The sequence below is a fragment of the Emydura macquarii genome, unplaced genomic scaffold, assembly GCF_026122565.2.
Source record: "Emydura macquarii macquarii isolate MOO-44397 ecotype Brisbane River unplaced genomic scaffold, CSIRO-AGI_Emac_v2 contig_1253, whole genome shotgun sequence".
NCBI classification, from domain to species: domain Eukaryota; kingdom Metazoa; phylum Chordata; order Testudines; family Chelidae; genus Emydura; species Emydura macquarii.
Window position 1 is genome coordinate 83,537,919 of NW_027131390.1, and position 19,582 is coordinate 83,557,500.

General features: G+C 40.1%; 1 long non-coding RNA gene across 1 annotated transcript in view; it reads right to left on the minus strand.

Annotated features, from left to right (window-relative positions):
* Positions 1-17,092: 17,092 nt before the first annotated feature.
* The window catches only part of LOC137154192 (uncharacterized), a 71,595-nt gene continuing 69,105 nt past the window's right edge, over positions 17,093-19,582 (minus strand). The window contains exon 3 of the long non-coding RNA XR_010920134.1: positions 17,093-17,606. This is a non-coding gene — a long non-coding RNA (uncharacterized lncRNA). The remainder of the gene's footprint in view (positions 17,607-19,582) is intronic.

Here is a 19,582-nt window from a genome sequence, read left to right on the forward strand (position 1 = left end):
TTCCCCAACCCACAAAAAGAATCTGGATGGCTCTGAGAAAATACCCAGTGTGAATGCTAGCTGTCACACAAACAAATGTATTCACACAAATAAAAGATTCCTCATAAGCCATTGTTTAAGTACAGGGGGGAAATTTTCTTTCACATGAGTGTTCTCAGAAAGTGAAAAAAAAAGGATAAGAGCGCAGTCACATTGCATTTGATTTAGGATCCAATGGAATGATCAGGGACATTTTTACCCCGCTATTCACTCTGCTCTTATTTCAGGTCAGCTCTGGGTTTAATTGAAGGAAAGTGTAACATGTCAGAGTTCTAATAAAGAAGCCTATTTACAGGTGATTATGCTTAGTACATAATGAAAAATAAACTATCATCTCCACTGTATATTTTTACGTAGATTTCCACTGTCATTTGCTAACTACTTTACAAGTAGTACAGCATTTACTTTGAGAACCATGTGTCTCCCCTCCTTCACACATGACATCACCTCTAGGAATTTCACACTGTAGAGCACGTTGCCTTAGTAATCCTATTATTATTTGGGCTGATTTTTTACACTAACTAATCAAAGTTACATAATAGCGCCTTCTCATTCTAGTCCGGCCAAGCTTGTACTACTCTCACTCACATGAATTTAAACTGGAGTTTCTGTAATACAGAAGGTGCCACAGTTTAGGAAGACTCAATTCATATCAATCTGTCTAAAGTTATAACATAGTGCCTGCCACCAGAGTATCTAAGATTCCCTCCTCACCTCCTCAGAGTGAAATGTTAGTTCCTCAGGAAGTCAGAGGAGGGCAATGAGTTTTTTGCTGAGTAAGTGTAAACCCAGGACAAATATCCCTTATTGCTCCCAGTCTCTACCAGGACTCCAGATTATGGTGCTTTTGGTTCCTGTCAGACATGGTTGTCGCAGTCTATGCACTCTCCCTTCCTCACCAGTGCTAGGCCATAAGGAACAATGTATTAAGTGATCAAACATTCCCCACAGCATTTAATACCCATGGTGCAAGAATATGGGGAAAGGAGAGACACAGAAGTAGTATTCTCGAGACTGAGAAGTATCCAGTGCATGGAATGAAAGTTTGTAAAGAAAGTACTGAACACAGACTTCCTGTAGTATCAAAAGGAAAATTTATGCATCGCCTTTGAGTTCAACTTCTCCATTAAAGCTTTTTCCCTATAATCTAGGGAGTTCTTATCTTGGTGACTTATGATGTTATGGAGGGGCTCATGCATGGAAAATGTCAATAGAAATAGTAACTCTAGAAGGGAAGGGCCTCCTAATTAGTCCCCATTTAGATTTTATGATGGCTTTGAGATCTGCTCATCCTGACAGTGCGCACTCTGGTTACATATTGTTCTAGCCTGAGGGAACCATAGGAAAATCCAGATTTATTGTACCTATCATACCAGCATATTTCATTTGCCATTATGAGCAGCCATCTCGCAATGATGCAGGAGTATTTATTACAGATTAAATTGTAGGACCTGGATGGTTTAGTGAGGTTCTTGAGGTATCATTTATGTCATTAACTGGCTCATTATCAGATCTGCAAATCTGAATTCCTTTTTGTGTGTGTGTGAGAGTGTGTGTGTGTGCCTTCTGTTTAAGAGCAGAGATTTGGACTGGAGCACTTTCAGGCTGCAGTTTCTGGCAGTGTGTGCGCGCATCAAGTTTAAACACAGACAAAGCAAATCACTTGTGTCCTGTGCATTGTTATTTACATTGTACTGAAGGTTACAGCATGTGCCGTTCTAATGATTTTTGTTCTTCGTCATTGGGGGTTGTAAATTACAACACCTAATAATTATCTATGGGTTTACGTTAAAATAGGACATGAATCTATTTTAAGCTTGGGGTGGTATTTCGTCCGATCATCTCACATGTTTCTTTACTGATGCCTCGCCATTAAACTGCACCTTAGAATCAAAAGGCTGAAAAAGGTGGTGTTAGAGGAGGAGGAGGTAATTTAATTGTAATTATTTAACAAATCCATTGCAAGCATGAGCTGATTACTAGAGGCAAGAAGATGCAGTGGTTGTTTCTTACTTTTGGAGCTTTAACTCTACCTGGACAATTATTTGAAAAGGATTAATCCAGACCGGATTGTTATCATTATTATGTTCAGACAATAGATCGTTCTCAGGTGTGCTAGGCTGTTTTTAGATAACTAACATGCACAGAGAAGCTTTGATTCAGACGCTGGCTCTATTCGTAGATTTAGTGATATTATTTGAATTTATTGTTTGACTCAACTTGTGTGTCCTTCCTTGTTGGTATTTGCCCTATTTACTCTCCTATATTGCTTTTTCATAAAACCAAGCGAATGGCATTTAAATTGTTGTGTTCTTTGGTATTAAAATGCACTTCATACAAGCACAGAACTACATATAAGAATTTTGGGTTCAGGTCACAGATTATATGGGAAAGAAGTGCCCCATTCTTTGGTTGTTGAGCTTAATTAATTTGTTAGATATATAATATTTGCAAGGAAACTGACATTTTGAAAGAAGGTAATAATATATAAAGAATCACTGTAATGTTTTTGGAATCTCCCATCATTCTACAAGTATAGACGAAGTAAATTTTCCTAAGGAAACATGATTTGAAAAGGGTACATTTATTTAATGCACTAAAAAATCATTTTTGTAAAAGTAAGTTTTAAACTGTATGTCCATGTTATTTTCATCAAAAAGGCTAAATAATATCCCATAAGCCCTTGACACTCACTTGGCAAAGGGATGTTTCAAATGTGTACTTAATTATTAATTCAGACCTTAATATATCCCCCATTATCTATTTCAGGAATGGTACTATTCAAATATTTTAGTATGTCCCACAGTGGGGGGATCAGTCAAAAAGGCAGAGAAAAATTAAATTCTAAGAGCAATAGAAGTTGATTGTCAGACATGTTTTTCTGTAGCTCCAAAACAGATGATTAGCACCAAAATCTTTTTTACATTGAAACTTTGAAAACAAAGATAACCACACAGCAAAGAGACCTTACATTTAAACTTGTTGCTTGCAATCTAGAGTTAATAAAGTGATGTTGAAAGGTGAGATGGAAACTTTTACTTAAACTAGATAATTTAGATTAGAAGCTTTAGAACATCCTTATATTTATTATGTTGATAGGGTGCATTAGTTCCTAAAAATGCCTTAAACAGTGACATGCAATTATAATATATACACATATTTTAACATTTAAAATTCCATAATGCATTAGGAATATTTGTATAAAAATAAATGTATCATTAGAGTTTTAGTTGCTATACTAACAATTTAGTTACAAATATATTGAATATTTTTGTATAATAGAACAATCTGCTGTAAAAATTAAATCATGCAAAATTAGATTAGCTACAGTATATGACGCTATTTAAAATTTACCTTCTTTTTTAACTGGAGATTGATTAAAGAATGCTTAGTTAAGTTGTATTCTCTGTAACAAGTAACTTAGGACCATCCCTTTTTATTTTATTTTGCAAGCTAGGAAACATATTTTAAAGTCCTATGTTACCTAAGATTTGGTTCTTATAAACCAAACAGAGAAGGTGAAGTGTTAGTTATTTCCTATATTCTTTAGCCTTTATATCTATTACAAGTCATCTTTTTTAAAATTGCTCTTGATATTTGAAATGCAAAAGGAAACCTTTGACTAGCGTGTCAATGAAAAAAATAAGATAAGCTTCCATTTTTAAGAGAATTTTCCATACTGAATAGTTATAATGCCATGAGTAATTTCACATATTTTGTCTGCTTTAAAACTAAAGCTATGTTTGTAAGGGGAGCATCCATAAATACAAATGTTTAAAATATTGTTTAGCTATTCTCTTTATAAATGTTTTAAACCATGTTGAAAATGGATTGTAATTATTTTTTTAAAAAACCCTCTACCTGAGTTGATAGCCAATTAAGGAGAACTTAGTATAAAATGAGTCATCTCTTGCACTCTGTATATATAGGCACTCTTGAATAAACAAAAATCTGTAATGCTATAAATAGGCTCCTTGAAATAAGAGATTCTTAGCTGAGGCTTCTTTGTAATGCTTCTCTCACCAATCTCAGTGCTTAGTCTTTGCAGCATAATCTTAATATCGAGCTTCCTCATTAATCTCCATTCTTTTTTTAGGTTAGTCTGGACTGTTCTTGTAGCTGTAGTACTCACTGGGTTGCCGTAGGAACAAGGGATTCAAGTAAATATGCTTATGGAGAAGAAATGACTACTAATTAAATGTGAATAGCATTTATAAATTGCCCAGTTCTTGCAAAATGCAGAGCATAATATGCTTTGATGTACTTCATTAGTAAAAGGCATCTATATATACATACAGAGGTATATATTTTTACTTATGTAGGAGGTGAAGACAAAATTTTTAGACAGAATGATACTTGATATGATTTTGCTCCTCTCTAGGCTATAAATCCTATAATCTTATGCATATATCCTTTTATTGCATTTACATGGCAGATAAAGACATTTGGCTCGCTGATATAAGTGCTGAAAACCTTCAATATTTCCTCACCAAAATCTAATTCAATTTTCACTGTTAAAATGCAGTTTTCCTCCTTTATTTTAGTTTTTTTTAAAAACCCGACTCTGATATTCATCTCACATCATATTTTCCTACTCTGATATATAGGGCTGTCTTTCCCCTTTCTGTTGTTGATAGAATACACACATTTTGTTGAATTATTAGGAAAGCATGTTATTTTTGGAAACCGTCTCCCTTTTAAAGGGTCGCACTTACCCCATTTTTTACCCCTGAATTAGTATTTGTTTATTCACAAGGCACTGAAGCTCAGGAAGGAACTAACCTGTGATAGGTAAGGAATTCATTAAATGATCGAATAGGTCTTTCCCAACACCAGACTCCTCTCATTCTATCATTCATAAAGAAGTGTGTCCCTTTTGCTTGTCTTCCCATTTCAGGAGTTCTATGTTTGGAACCAACTTGTTTAAAAGCAATTGATAAACAAATGATCCAGAGCATGTTGGTGTAAGTTTACTAGAGTAAGCGCTCTCTCTGCATTTCCAGGGCAAGCAACCATAAAGTTAAATGGCCCATGTTCATACTTACGTTACCTTGCAAGTTAACTGAGGCAACTCTTGTGACTTGATTCTTATATGCTGTGTGTTGCAGTTCTTCAAAAGTCCAGGGCCCCAGGCTTCCTTTTGTATCAGTGAGAGGAGCAAAGGAGAAAAACTTGTGGCAGAAAGTACCCTTAAAATCATACTCGGGCAAAGCAGTGACTGTGCTCCATGCTGCCATCTCTCTCCTAGCCCCAGGAAACCCCTCTACATGAACACTACAAGATGAGGTTCTGAGGGCTAACAAGAGGCAAGAAATGTTGAAAGGGGAAGAGCCAGGAATCAGCCGCTGTGTGTGACCTGCTGCTACCTCCATGAGCCCTATTGCAAGGGGCACATAGAACAGACTAGGCAAAGGGACAAATGGCAGAAATACCCCCAAGTTAGCCTTGCTTCCAATTGACACTGGCATTCCCATCAGATCATCCTCAGGATCCATACGGTTGACAATCACGTCCTTTACCACTTCATCACTGTTTCTAACCCCCTCCCATTAAGTGAGGAGTAGCTCTGGTTTTCAGTGGTTCCTAAATAGGGAAATTGTGAAATTGTTTCTTTGGGTTCATATGTTATAATGCAGAAGGTACAACTTGACCCCAGATACTTTTGACTACCATAACACAGAATGAAGACGTTTATCTATTGTGAATAATATTGGCCAAATTCTCTGGTCTGTTAAGGCTGCTTTTGCACCATTCCAGTAGTACAAAGTAACCTTAAAGCCAGCTTACTTGACTCAAAGAGGACTGCCTGGCATAAGGCTGGCAAAGCAGTTCCTACACCAACCCTCCTTCCAGTTGTGCAAAATGAAGCATAGGATGCCACTGTAACTGGCTGATTCCCAGCTGCTGGAATAACCCCTTGGGGTCATGGGCACCCAGGCGTATCTTAGTGCAGCCTTCACAACTGGACTGGCCCTTGGATGAGGGGTTTAAAGACATCTCTGCCCCAGCTCTCATTCTGGTCCTACACCAAGCACAACTTGGTGTACATACTAAAGAATCTGTGTTGATAGTGTCCTTTTTGCCACATGCCATGTGAGATGGTGGATGTTGTTTTACTTAAGGCACTTGGCTGGGAACCAGGAAATTTGAGTTCATTTCTCAGCACTGCCACAGACTTCCTTTGTGACTTTACACAAGTCATTTCATCTTTGTGCCTCAGTTTCTCAACTGTAAATAGGGATAATACTTCCTTTCTCCCACATTTAGTCTCTCGTCTATTCAGATTGTACATTTTTTCAGACAGGAACTGTCTTATACCACGTATATAGAGAGATTATCTTGATCATGGTAACACCTGGGAATCTCAAACCAGGCACCCCAAAACTGAGGTGACCAAAATAAGAGGCCATTTTTATCATTTGGACATTGCCAAGTGACTGGCCAAGATGACACAGGAAGTTTGTGACAGAACCAGAAATAGAATCCATATCTCTTGATTCCTATGCATGCAATTTAATGACAAGCCAATCCTCATTTCTTCTTTTAGGAACAAGTGCCTGTTTCTGTATGGGAGACTACCTATGTAGGATGTATATTCTACATCTTCTTATGTATTCTATATTCTTAAAAGCATTCCCATCCACCTTCCAGTGCTAGAACCTTAATATAATTAAGGCTGAGGTTTGCCAGACTGCTGATGACAGTTCAAAGCTTGTCTCTCTCACCAGCAGATGCTGGTCCAATAAAAGATATTACCTCACGCACCTTGTCTCTCTAATATTCTGGGACCAACACAGCTACAACACCACCGCATATGACATGTCTATCATGTGACATGTTCTCCCATGCATTTATGAATATGGCAGATATAATTGCTTACTCTGTTGATGAACACCCACATCAGGCTTTAGAGGAGTAATGAGGATACTTTTGCCTTGACCTGGGGCATGTTTCACGGTAGTTGAGATCTGAATTTTCACTGAAATTTTGCTTACCATGTTAATTATATGCAAAAAAACAATAAAAAGATGTGGACAAATGTTACAATCATATATCATTATAGAGCAAATAAATAGTACCCGATGCTTCAAAATATCTTTATATAACCAAGGATTATTATTAATTGTAGTACAGAGAAAATATACATTAATGGGAGCCAAACTTCAAAAACCTCATTGCAGCATTTGTGACTCTTGGTGCTCACTGAAACAGATACTTCTAAAGGTTTCTGTGAAGTATACTTTAGTATTTGTACTGAATTCTAGAAGTTATGCAAAGGATATTCTACCCAATAGGCAGCACTTTCTCACTTGAACAGAAGGCATGTGCATTTTTAATCTGCATAAAAATATAGGATCTATAAGCACACTAATTTAGTTCTCATTATGAATTACAGTCCAAGGACTAAACTCTGATCTCAGTTACTCCAGGGTATATCTGGATTAAATCCAGGGAAGTTACTGTGGATTTATACTGGTATAATTGACAGGAGAATTTGGCCTCATATTTTCCTGAAGCTCATTACTCTCAATGGGCAAATACTTCACTGACTTTTATCCTCACTCGGTGAAGTGCAAGTCCAGGCAGAATTTGACCCACTGAATTGAGTTTAAGGACTGGATTCTAAATTCTCTGATAATTTTCTTTTTACCCACTTTAACTTTGTATTATTCTATTCTATTTATCCTCTTACTTTGTCACACATTCATTTTATCTCCTCTAATTTAAGGTTTCATCTTGCACATGCTTGTGCCCAGGAGTAACTTTAGCCAAATAAATAGTCCATTGAAGTAAATGAGGTTTCTTATGTTAGTCAAGATACCCAAGAGCACAATTGTTTGCAGAATCAGGCTCCTATAAACCTTTCTTGTTGGGGAGGGTTGTATTCACCATCTCATTTTCTTCCTCTCTCTCACCCATCCTGCCCCTTGATCCCTATTTATATGCAGACAATGGTTACCAAAACTCACTGGCAATCCTACCATTAATTGTTATTCCTCTTAATTATTATTCATACAGCGCCACAGATGTGTACGACACTTGACAGGTTCCTATTCTGAAGGGAAAGTATCAGGGAAAAAGAAAACCTGGTCTTAATTCCCCCTAACCATTTACAATTCCTATGTCTTTGTCAGATAGGGAGCTGGATGACTATAATGTCATGTTTGTCCTACACCCTGAGAAAATCTCCTTTTAAAGATCAGCAGCTTATCTTTATTGACAGTAACTCTGGAAGCCATGATATTTACATATATGTTGTGTTTTCCCAAAATACTGATTTTTTTAACATTAAAAATGAAATAAAAGCCATTGATTCACAAACCTATATGGGGCTCCGCATCCAGAACCAACATTGCAAGGAGAAGACTGTTGATCTTGTGGCTAAAACACTGGACTGGGCCTCAAGAGGACTAGGTTTTGTTCCCAGCTCTGCCACTGACTTTCTTGAAAGAACCTGGGCAAGTCACATTTTTTTTTTCCTTTTTAAAGAAGCCTAATTCTTTCTTAAAATGAAAATAACTTGTCTGACTCTACAGGGCTGTTTGACCACAGGTGCTCTGATTTACACTGAATACTGTAGAGACAAGGTGGGCAAGGTAATACCTTTCATTGGACCGACTTCTGATGGTGAGGGAGACAAGCTTTTGAGCTCTGTGAAGAACAGCAGCTCCATGTAAGCTCGAAAGCTTGTCTCTCTCACCAAAGAGAAGTTGATCCAATAAAGATATTACTTCACCCCATTGGCTCTCTAATATCCTGTGCCTGACATGGCTAGAACTACACCACATAAATTAAATACTATAGTCATAAATCTTAAAACATCTGTATTCCCACAGACAGCTGTAATGTCTGCTACTCTATGTATATGAAACAAAAAGCCTAGATGTCTTATATTTCAATATTCTATTATCTCTCTCTTTTCCTAAAGTCCAAGGTTTGGTAGGAGCAGATCAGATGATTCAACAGCAAAGACCAATAATTCTAAATTCTCTTCTAAAGCCACATGTCTTTTTGCGTTCTTACCTTTTCCTCCTTTTAAGGACTCATCTGCAGTACAAAGTCTGAGCAATCTTCTAAGTCGTACAAGGTGTGGAAGGCTGTGGATACTGATTCAGCAGCAAACCCTATTATCTGAGGACAGGCATAAAGTCAGCCTGCTATGAAAAAAAGAGCAATGTGCTTGGAGAGTTGCAGAGCTATTCCTGTGAAAGGGGCTCAATCAAATAGCCTTCATGCCTCCCATTCTCTGTATCAGGATACCTTTTGAGCAAGCCATCTGTCTGTCTGTCTCCTCATCCATTTGTTAGGTGATTGTGTTGTCAGAATGCAGTAACAATCCTGGATGAAAAAATATCGCCTGCCTGGCCTATTGCCCAGGACTGTAAGAAACATGCAAACAAAAAAAATCCTTTTACCTCGAAGCGGAAAAAGAGACTAATGAACTTCACTGACACTGAACAGCAGAGTTTTCACAACCACAGTGGTTTGGTTTGGGAAGCTTGATCATCAGGATGCACAAGTCTTCTCCTTGGCAAGCCTCTGGGGCAGGAAGGGTGATCTTGATACTTTAGCATTTCTGGGGCTACTGAGTATGCTTGTTGAGTCCCATAATGTTTTTTGCATGAGTTTCACTGCCTCATCCCAAAATGGATTACTGTGATGCTTTGTGAGTGACAACCAGAAGCCTCAGATGATGCAGAGCACACAGCCTCACCTTTGACATGAGCACACAACTATACCAGTGGTTCCCAACCTTTCTGAGTGAAAGCCCCATTAGTTAACACTAGATAAAACACGTGCCCCCCACTGGCCATAAACATATAACCCCTGAAACACATATAATGATGATAATAACACTAAATTACATAAATAATAATAATAATAAATGACTCTTACTTGAGTAGGAAGCCGAGCCTTCACTGGCGCAGCTGCCACCGCATACCCTGTGTGGCTCCGCCTCTTCCTGTCCCTAATGGACTGAGGGTAATGGAGACAGGCTCTAGTGGATTGGCTGGAGCTGCTCCATGCCCCCCTGGCTTGGGGCTTCTCCTCTCCAGCCAGGCACCCGGCCAGTGTGGCGCTTGGGAGGGGCTACACCTGGCATGGAGCTTGGGTGCCTAAATGACCTCAATATTACTGAAGCCTAATGGGACCCCTGTAATCTTTGGTGCACTCCCAAGAGGGTCCCGCACCCCAGGTTGGGAACTATTGCTCTATACATTTCACCTATTCAGTTCCAGTCTCATTCAAGGTGAAAATCTTCCAAGCCATACATGCTCTGGGACCTGCTTAAGAGAGACTCTTCCTGTCATTAGGTCCTATCATGAAAGCTGAAGCTAAATGTAGAGTGTTTTTCAGTTTAAGACCTTTGCCTTTGTAATTTAATTCCCAAACTGTGAGTCAGAACCTGAGTGTAGCAAACTTCAGATCATGTTGCAAGACTTTCTAATTCAGCCAGGATTTGGGGTAAAAGTTACTTTGTTTTGTTTTCTATTATTTGGTCTGACTGTGATCAGCCTCTATTATGCAGTTTCTCCCTATGCATCTTGTCTAGTGCAACTTCTAAGAGTTAATGTTTCTTAAAAAGACATCCTATTTAACATCTTGCTTAGTACACCTTTATGAATCTGCAGGGAGTACTTCCAATGTGCAAATGGGGATGCAAGCATACATTTGTACTCTCCTTTTCCACACCCACTGGTTTCTGTTGCCTAATTGGTAACTGAAAATAAAATGAATTAGAGATACAGGAAAATTAGTGATGCAAGTGAAAGTTGCAATGTTGGATATTTACCCTGTACAGCAAATGAATGAGTAAAGATTTATTTTACAGTATTAATTTTCTATGCATGATGGATATTTATGTGTGTAGTGGGTATCTGGAAAGTGATTTTATACTAGTCAATAACAGTTTGAAAAACATATTAAACTTTTGCAAATCCAGCATTGAAAGTAACAAGGCAAAACTCTCCCCTCCATTTCTACACCTCAGTGCAATATAATTGGCATCAATGAAGTTGTACAAAAAGACTTACTTCTTCCGTAACCAAGCAGAAATAATCAGGATAACAAGTCACTGTTTTCATTCCTTAGCAAGAATAGTCAACTTTTATTGTGCATAATTTACATGTCTAAGCTTGGAAACTTTTTTCTTATTTCTGAAAAAAAACACAGTCACAGAATTTAGAGATGAAAAGACACATTAAGTCAACTAAACCATTACCTCTGCCGATGGAAGATTGTTCTCTATAGAAATATATCAAGTGCTTTGTCCAGAACAATTTTAAATTATTCAAGTGATGCGGTTACCACCATTTCTCTTGGGAGACCACTAGGACTACTTCACAATCCCCAAAGGTTTCCTGACTTTCAGCACACATTTTTTATTGTTTGATTTCATGTCACTGCTTTCTTTTATAATATATCCCCTTGAATCACTCTACATAACTGTTTTCATTCCCTGGAGTATACACCTTTCAAATACTTGCAGACAGATATCATATCCCTTTTTATTCCTCATGGGACTGGCCCAAAGCTTGTAGAAGTCAATAAGAGACTTTTATTGACTTTGATCAGCTTTGAATGAGGCCACATTTGACCAAACTATATCTATTTAATCTTTCTTCAGAATCCACTTCCTCCAGACCCTTAATCATTTTTGTGGATCTGTTCTGAACTCCCTCCCAGTTTGTCAACATCTTTCAAAACTTGCCATTACAGTAAAATCTCAGTTGTCACTGAGTTGGGCAATACTCAGTGTATTCAGATTAACTGGGAATACATATGAGGGTAGATCCTACAATATGCTGAGCCTTCTGGCCCAGATCCAGCAAAGCACTTAAGCATGTGTGTAACTTTAAGCACATGAGTAGTCCCACAGAAGTCAAACACTTACTATCATTCTGTAATGCTCAATCAATTGAAAGGTCAGATTATGCCAAGAGGACTCATGCCAAGTAGAACTTTACTGTGCTAGTAGTTCTACTGGAGTAATTGGACTTTTCTTTGGAGTAAACTACTACTCAGCATGAGGAAGTGTGACTCTAAATGCTTTCTTTTTTCAAATGAGGATTTTGTGTTTTTCCAGGAATTATTGACACAAATAATAATTACAGACTTCCTTTATATACACACATGTAAATAAATCTATAAATATACACATGTAAAGAAAATTAATATTTTTAAAATAATGTATGTAGGTGTTCACAAAATGAGGTAATTTCATACAAATTGTACATTCCTTCATTTTGCATATTAGTTAATATATTGACATATATTGCATAGCTAGTCTTTTTCTTTTTGATGAAAATGTTGATTTTCTACTTCTGGTTCCTCATCTCGGTATTAGTTGTCCTGCTACAGTCATATATTTGCTATGAAAGTCAATTAAAATATGTTGAAGTTAAACATTTTAAGTTTTAAAAAATATATTTTTCTAAGGTATGATGGGGTCCCCCATATCTGAAATTCAGCAACCACTAAAAGAGAAGAAGGGAGAAGCCCAGACACCATGACCAGCAGAATGCTTCATCTCGCCAAACAACAAACAAACAAACCAAAAATACCAGCACTTAATGGATAACACAGATGTTATTCACATATGAAATTTTATCTCTGACCATGCTGAGTGTTCAGGGCAACTGGCCCTGTATTTCCCTGTGGTCCACCAAGGGCACCCACTTTTAGGCATCTGGCTTCTAGTTGTTACCTCTCTTGGGTGGATGTCTCTTTCTCTCCTGACTTGGGTTTTTCCAGGCTACATATTTTCCTTCCCTCACTGGGTTATTCTCAGCAAACCAGATAGCCTTACCAGACCATCGTATGTGCTTTGCTCTCTTTCTTCAGAGGCTAGAAACAGTGTAATTGCCCACTGTTATAATTTACCATACAGCTCTTTTAGCAAGCACATTTATTCTTAAGGTGAAAGTGTTACAGAGTAAACATATTACAACAATTAAAGAACATACACGCATGCTAAAAAGCTTACCAGAGGTCACCCCCAACTCCAGCCTTGGGTTCTGGCAGGTGTCAGTCCTTCAAACACTTCCCTAAGAATTGCCTCAACCCTACCATGGAAAGAAGGTTCAGTCTCTTTGCAGGCTCAGAAAGAAGGCCTTGAGTTGGTTTAAACACAGCTATTTATCCAAAAGTCCTTTCTTTGTCTGTTGGTCACAGGAGGAGTGAATTTGCCTAATCATCCCTCAGTGTTGTTAGTTCCCAGAGGCCTACTGTCACCCTGACTCAAGGAATTATATACTATTCCTGGCTTACACTGATTCATAAAATTAATACAATAAGATCTCCCAAATATATTGCAGAAAATTGCTGTATCTGTCACACTGATTTCAACAGTCTGGGTTGGCATGGGGGGATCTCAGCTTGTAAGCACGGGCGGATCTAAGCAGGACAAACTAAGGCCATGTTTACATTGCAAAGTTTGGTTGATGCAAATATCACAATCCGGAGTGCAATTCACCACCTGCACTGCAATCCTGGGTGCCTCACAATTCTTTGATGCAGTAACTCTCAACCAGAGTTACTCACAAACAGCCAAACAGCATGTAAGTCACATCCTGAGTGTCTCTGTATAGCTGCAGCCTGCCAGCACACTCCAGCCACACTCTGGCTTCCAGCACTCTAGATTACCTAGCCCTCTCCTGGACTGTTCAAATATCAGAGATCCCTGTAAGGGGTCAATGTACAACAGTTTGATACATTAATTGGAGTTACCAAACAATTCAGTATAAACACAACACTAGATTAATTTTGATTAAAAATAAAACAAGTTTAACTACAAAGAGATAGATTTTAAGTGAGTACAAGTATAAGGAACTAAAGTCAGAAATGGTTACAAAACAAATAAAGTTAAAATGCTCTCTAGTAACTAAAATTTAACAAACCAGATTTGGTTCAAGGTAAAATTCTTACCACTTGTTCCTAGCAACATAGCTGACCAAATAAAGTCAGGATCTGCCCCCAAAGTCCAAAAGGCTGGTTCTTTTGTCTTCTTAGATGAGAGACTGAGAGAATAGCTGGGTGTTTTTTCTGGTCACTTTTACAGTCCACTCACACTTTGAAATGCATTTTCAGGGGATTGCCCCTAAATAAAGTTCCTTCCAGCTGTGAGAATGGAGGCATGAAGTCTTATGGTGAAAGAAGATCCATGTTGCTGTTTGTTGAAATGCAAATCAATGTGTTCCTGCCCCCTTTAGCTGCCAAAGAATGCCTACTTGATGGTGATTGCCAATCAATTTGAAGACACCTGACCAGAGGCGTCAGCTTGTCCTTTGTCTTTGAGAAACAGGTTTATGGCAAACCCAGACTTGGCTGGTAAACACATTTAATTCATAGTTTCAGATTATGGTCATAACTCTTAATATGCATTTTGTACATACATTTCACAATTATTTTATTATTGACCAGCAAGTTAGTAGTTTTCAAATGATACCTCACAAGGCATATTTTGTACAAACATTATTGCAGTAGTGTGTAAGGTGTGAATAAAGGGTGCACTGAGTCACAGCAAGTTATGCCAGTGTACAGCCGCCAACTTTCATATATTATTAATGCTCTGGAGGATGGGGTAGATTGCACCCTCAGCAAGTTTGCGGATGACACTAAGCTGGGGGGAGTGGTAGATACCCTGCAAGGTAGGGATAGGATACAGAGTGACCTAAACAAACTGGAGGATTGGGCCAAAAGAAATCTAATGAGGTTCAACAAAGAAAAGTGCAGAGTCCTCCACTTAGGAAGAAAGAATCCCATGCACAGCTATAGACTGGGGACCGACGAGCTGGGCAGCAGCTCTGCAGAAAAGGACCTGGGGGTAACAGTGGATAAAAAGCTGGATATGAGTCAGCAGTGTGCCCTGGTTGTCAAGAAGGCCAATGGCATATTGGGCTGCATTAGGAGGGGCATTGCTAGCAGGTCACGGGAAGTGATTATTCCCCTCTATTCGGCATTGGTGAGGCCGCATTTAGAATATTGTGTCCAGTTTTGGGCCCCCCAATACAAAAAGGATGTGGACAAGTTGGAGAGAGTCCAGCGGAGGGCAACCAAAATGATTAGGGGGCTGGAGCACAGGACTTATGAGGAGAGGCTGAGGGAACTGGGCTTGTTTAGTCTGCAAAAGAGAAGAGTGAGGGGGGATTTGATAGCGGCCTTTAACTACCTGAAAGGGGGTTCTAGGGAGGATGGGGCTAGGCTGTTCTCGGTGGTGGCAGATGACAGAACAAGGAGCAACGGTCTCAAGTTGCAGGGCGGGAGGTCTAGGTTGGACATTAGGAAAAAGTTTTTTACTAGGAGGGTGGTGAAGCACTGGAATGGGTTACCTAGGGAGGTGGTGGAATCTCCATCCTTAGAGGTTTTTAAGCTGCGGCTTGACAAAGCCCTGGTTGGGATGATATAGCAGGGGTTAGTCCTGCTTTGAGCAGGGGGTTGGACTAGATGACCTCCTGAGGTCCCTTCCAACTCTAATATTCTATGATTCTATGATTCTATGATCATTCAGGAAGGTGTATGCTTCTCTGCTTGTATCACTGCTGTGCATATTCATCACAAGTGTTTATGTCGATGGAAAAAATGTGGTGCACCATGGGTTGGTATCTCAGTGAGCCCCACACCTCTGTCCAGAACAATGACTTGTGGGACATTTTTGCCAGGCTTTTGTGAGATACCAGTAATTTGTTAAAGGATTTCTGGGAAACTAGGGGTCAAGTTCCTACAAGGTCACTTTCTCCATTCCATAATGCTTGTTCCATCCCATAATTTTGGGGCCATTATTCAAAACTCCTACAGTCAGTCCTGCATGCTGCTTTTCAATCTCTATCACCTCTCTCGCAGAAGCATGGACCCTGCAGAGTTCAGTGCAATTCTAGTGACCATTTCTAAAACAGAACATCCAAGTCTCCTGTATTTGTGAATCTTCAGTGAGTACTACTACAACCAGGTGTGCGAGGATGAACAAAAGAGGATGTTCAGCAATGACGACTGGTTGCTGATGGACACAGTGAATAAAATGCCAGGTTGCTGCTGGCATTCATGGAGCAACTCCACGCAGTGGAGCACTGCTTCTGGGCCTAAGAAATGAGCATTTACTGGTGGGATCGCATTGCAATGTAGTTTTGGGATGCAAAGTAGTGGCTGCACAACTTTCGGATGCAAAAGATGTTTGCCAAGCTTGCCTCAGCACTCCGACTGAGAGGCACTAAAATCTGAGCAGCATTGACAACGGAGAAACAAGTGGCAATCAAGCTCTGGTAGCTTGCCATGTCAGATTGTGATCAGTCAGTGGCCAAAATGCATAGTGTGGGCCATTGTCATCCAAGTGTGTAAGGGCTTTTAGTGCACCCTGCTGCATAGGCATGTAACGTCTCAGCAGTGTACAGGAAACAGTGCACAGATTTGCAGCAGTGGGGTTTCCAAACTGTGGCAGGATGATAGACAGCACAAGCATAACCCTATTTTGGCACCTCCCCACCTTGCCATTGAGTACATCAACAGAAAGGTACACTTTTTCATGGTTATGCAAGCGCTAATGGATCACCAGGAAAATTCCATGATATCATGTGGTTTGGTCAGGGAAGGTGCATGATGTTTGCATCTTTAAGAACACTATTCCAGAAACTGCAAGCAAGGACATTCTTCCCCGGCCAGTGTATTCACACTGGGAATGTTGAAATACCAACGGTGATCCTGGGGGACTGAGCCTTCCCTTACTCCATTGGCACATGAAACCATACACTGGCCACCTTGACAGCACCAAAAGAAGATTCAGCTACTGGCCCAGAATGATTCTTGAATGTGCTTTCGATAGATTGAAGGATCACTGGTGCTGTTTACTGATTAGAGGCAAATATCCACATCATTATAGTTGCATGTTGTGTACTGAATAATATCTGTGCAATGAAGAAGTAAAAGCTACCACCGGGGTCAAGGGGTGAGGTAGACCAGCAGTCTGCTGAATTTAGACACAAGGGTTATTAGAATAGCCAGCTGTGGAGAGATATGGCTGAGGGAGGCTCTAATAGAGCATTTTAACAGTCGTGTTGTGTGATACTTTAATGGAATAGCGTGCCTTCATGTATATGGAGCATAATTATGGGGCCTTGAAGGGATAGTGTCCTGGTTTTTCCCATCCTCTAGTAATTCCCCAGGATCGCTTTCCTTCTTCTTGTTACAAGGCCATTTCCAGGGCCTTTGTTTATTCGAACATCCCTGGAATGGAATCTTCTGGCCCACCCACTGCAGTCCTAAAGGTCCAGTATAGCCCATTACATTCTGCAATATCTGAATGTGTTGCCTGAGCAAACCCATGATTTCGTGATATACTTCCCAATGCACCATTGGGTCCCTTCGCCTCTCCTGCAGCAACTGCACTCTCCATTCTTGACCCTGTTTCATGGGTTCGGACGTGTGGCCCTTCCAACCTCTGTTTTTATGGGTCGCAGCTGTAGAGGACTGGAAAAATCTTGCAGAACCTGATCCGCTTCTTTCGCCACCTGCTTAGGGTCGGGTGTTCGGCGGGCATTGTGGGGGCACCCTCTCAAGGCCACCACCAATGAATGCTGATTAAAACAGAGAGAGACAGAATTAGATTTACACTCACAGTGGAAAGGGAGCAATAAGTATCAAAACACTGCATGTTATTCCTATAAATACCTGTAATAAGAAATGCTAATTGTCACTTTAGCTTTGGAGTGCCTCGCCACAGCACCACTCTGCAGCTCAAGTCATGGTGAGCACAGCCTACCTGGGGGAGGGAATATCTGTTGCATGAAAGGTTTAGTCACCGCTCTTAAGTATAGGGGAAGTGCAGTGAATTTTGCCAATATTTTCACCAGCAGTGGGGACTGTGGCTGGTATCTCATTCTTGAGGGTGACAATGGCACAGAGAATCCAGCTGTTATTGGCACCCTGAAACTGCCTGGGCCCACATACTGCTAGCCTATTTACTGCAATGGTGTGAGCAGAAGTCATCACAAATCGGTGTGGAAAAGTCTTCTGTCGCCGGGGAAGAAACAAGGCCACCATCCCTAGAAATGTTTGGGAGACGTCTGCAGACTATCTCCATGAAAGTTTCATTGAGGTTGCTCCTGAGAGTAAAAAGGTTATCCCTGTTCAGATTAACAAAGACCTCTGCGTCCTGCCTCCCCACCGACACACCTAGCCCAACAAACCATAGAATAGAAAAGGGACACCACATCTCCCTCTTTCTTGTACCTCTGTCCAAGCACAGGACACTGATTTGATGTGTGGACTGTGTAATTCAGACCGCCATATTATTATTTTTTAATTTATTTTCTAACATTTTACAAGCAACTGAGACAACAATACTAAAGGCCTTTGTTCTCTAAATACATTGATGGGATGGGCACCATTTTAAAATGGGGGGAAATGGCAAGGAGGGAGAGGAGGTTTCAGACAACAGAGAGGTAAAAAAAGGTTTATCAGGATAATGCATGTATATTTACCTGAGGTCCCTTCCCGTTCACCACTGAGCTCATCTGCAAGTGCCTGAGGGACTGGCCTGACTCCTACAGAGTTCCAAACAGTTCCTCTCTTGCCGCATGGTTTTCATCTACCTCCACTACACCCGTAATCTCTTGGTGTGCACTGCCAGGGTCTCTATGTCAGACGCCGGCAAAATGTCCACAGTCAGTCTTAGGCGGTATACTGGTGGCGGTCTACGCCACGTATGGCATGCACTTTACTCTAGAAATGGCAGGTGTGTGGGGCATCCCTAGGTTTGTTGTCGGCCTCCCTCATCTTCCAATATGCCTGCCAAAGTTCCTTTACTTTCATGCAGAACTGCTGTTCATCCCTGTTGTGCCTGAATTCCTATATTTCTTCAGCTGTTTCTTAGCTGTGAGCACATAGTCTCTTCTCCCCACAGGCTCAGGAGATCCATGAGTTCTTTTCTGCTGCATACAGGTGTGTATCTAGTAGCTCTCTGTGTGTGTGTAGCCACCATGCTTGGATGTTCACCAAGGTGGACTAGTAAGTGTGCTCAACAAGGTGGGCAATCAGGAAAAGGCAGTGGGATAGCTGCTGGAGAACTGTTAGAGTCAACACAGTTAAGATATTGTCTGCACTCGCATTGCATTAACATAAGTAGGTCAGTGGTGCCTCTGTGTTATTCGGGGAGGTGGCATTACTGTATTGCTCTAGCAGGGTCCTTACACTGGCAGGAGACAAACTTAGGTGTAGACATAGGCACAACTGGGTCAAAACAAGTCAACTTAGATCAACCTACCTTTGTAGTGTACACCAGGCCTGACACAAAGAAATTTGGTGGACAAAAAGACAGTCCCTAAAGGACATGGCAGAGGAGAGCAGACTGAACCTCAGTCTACAGAGTTTGGGGTGTCTTGTAGAAGCTCAGCCTATCTAAATTTATGAGTATAAGACAGATATGCATGTAGACCCTTCATTATGTTTAAAAAACCTTGTTCTCTTGTTATGCTTTGTTTCCATAGTTGAGATTAAACAATTCTATTTCATAGCAACTTTCACGGTTTCAAAATTTGTTAATTATTCCATA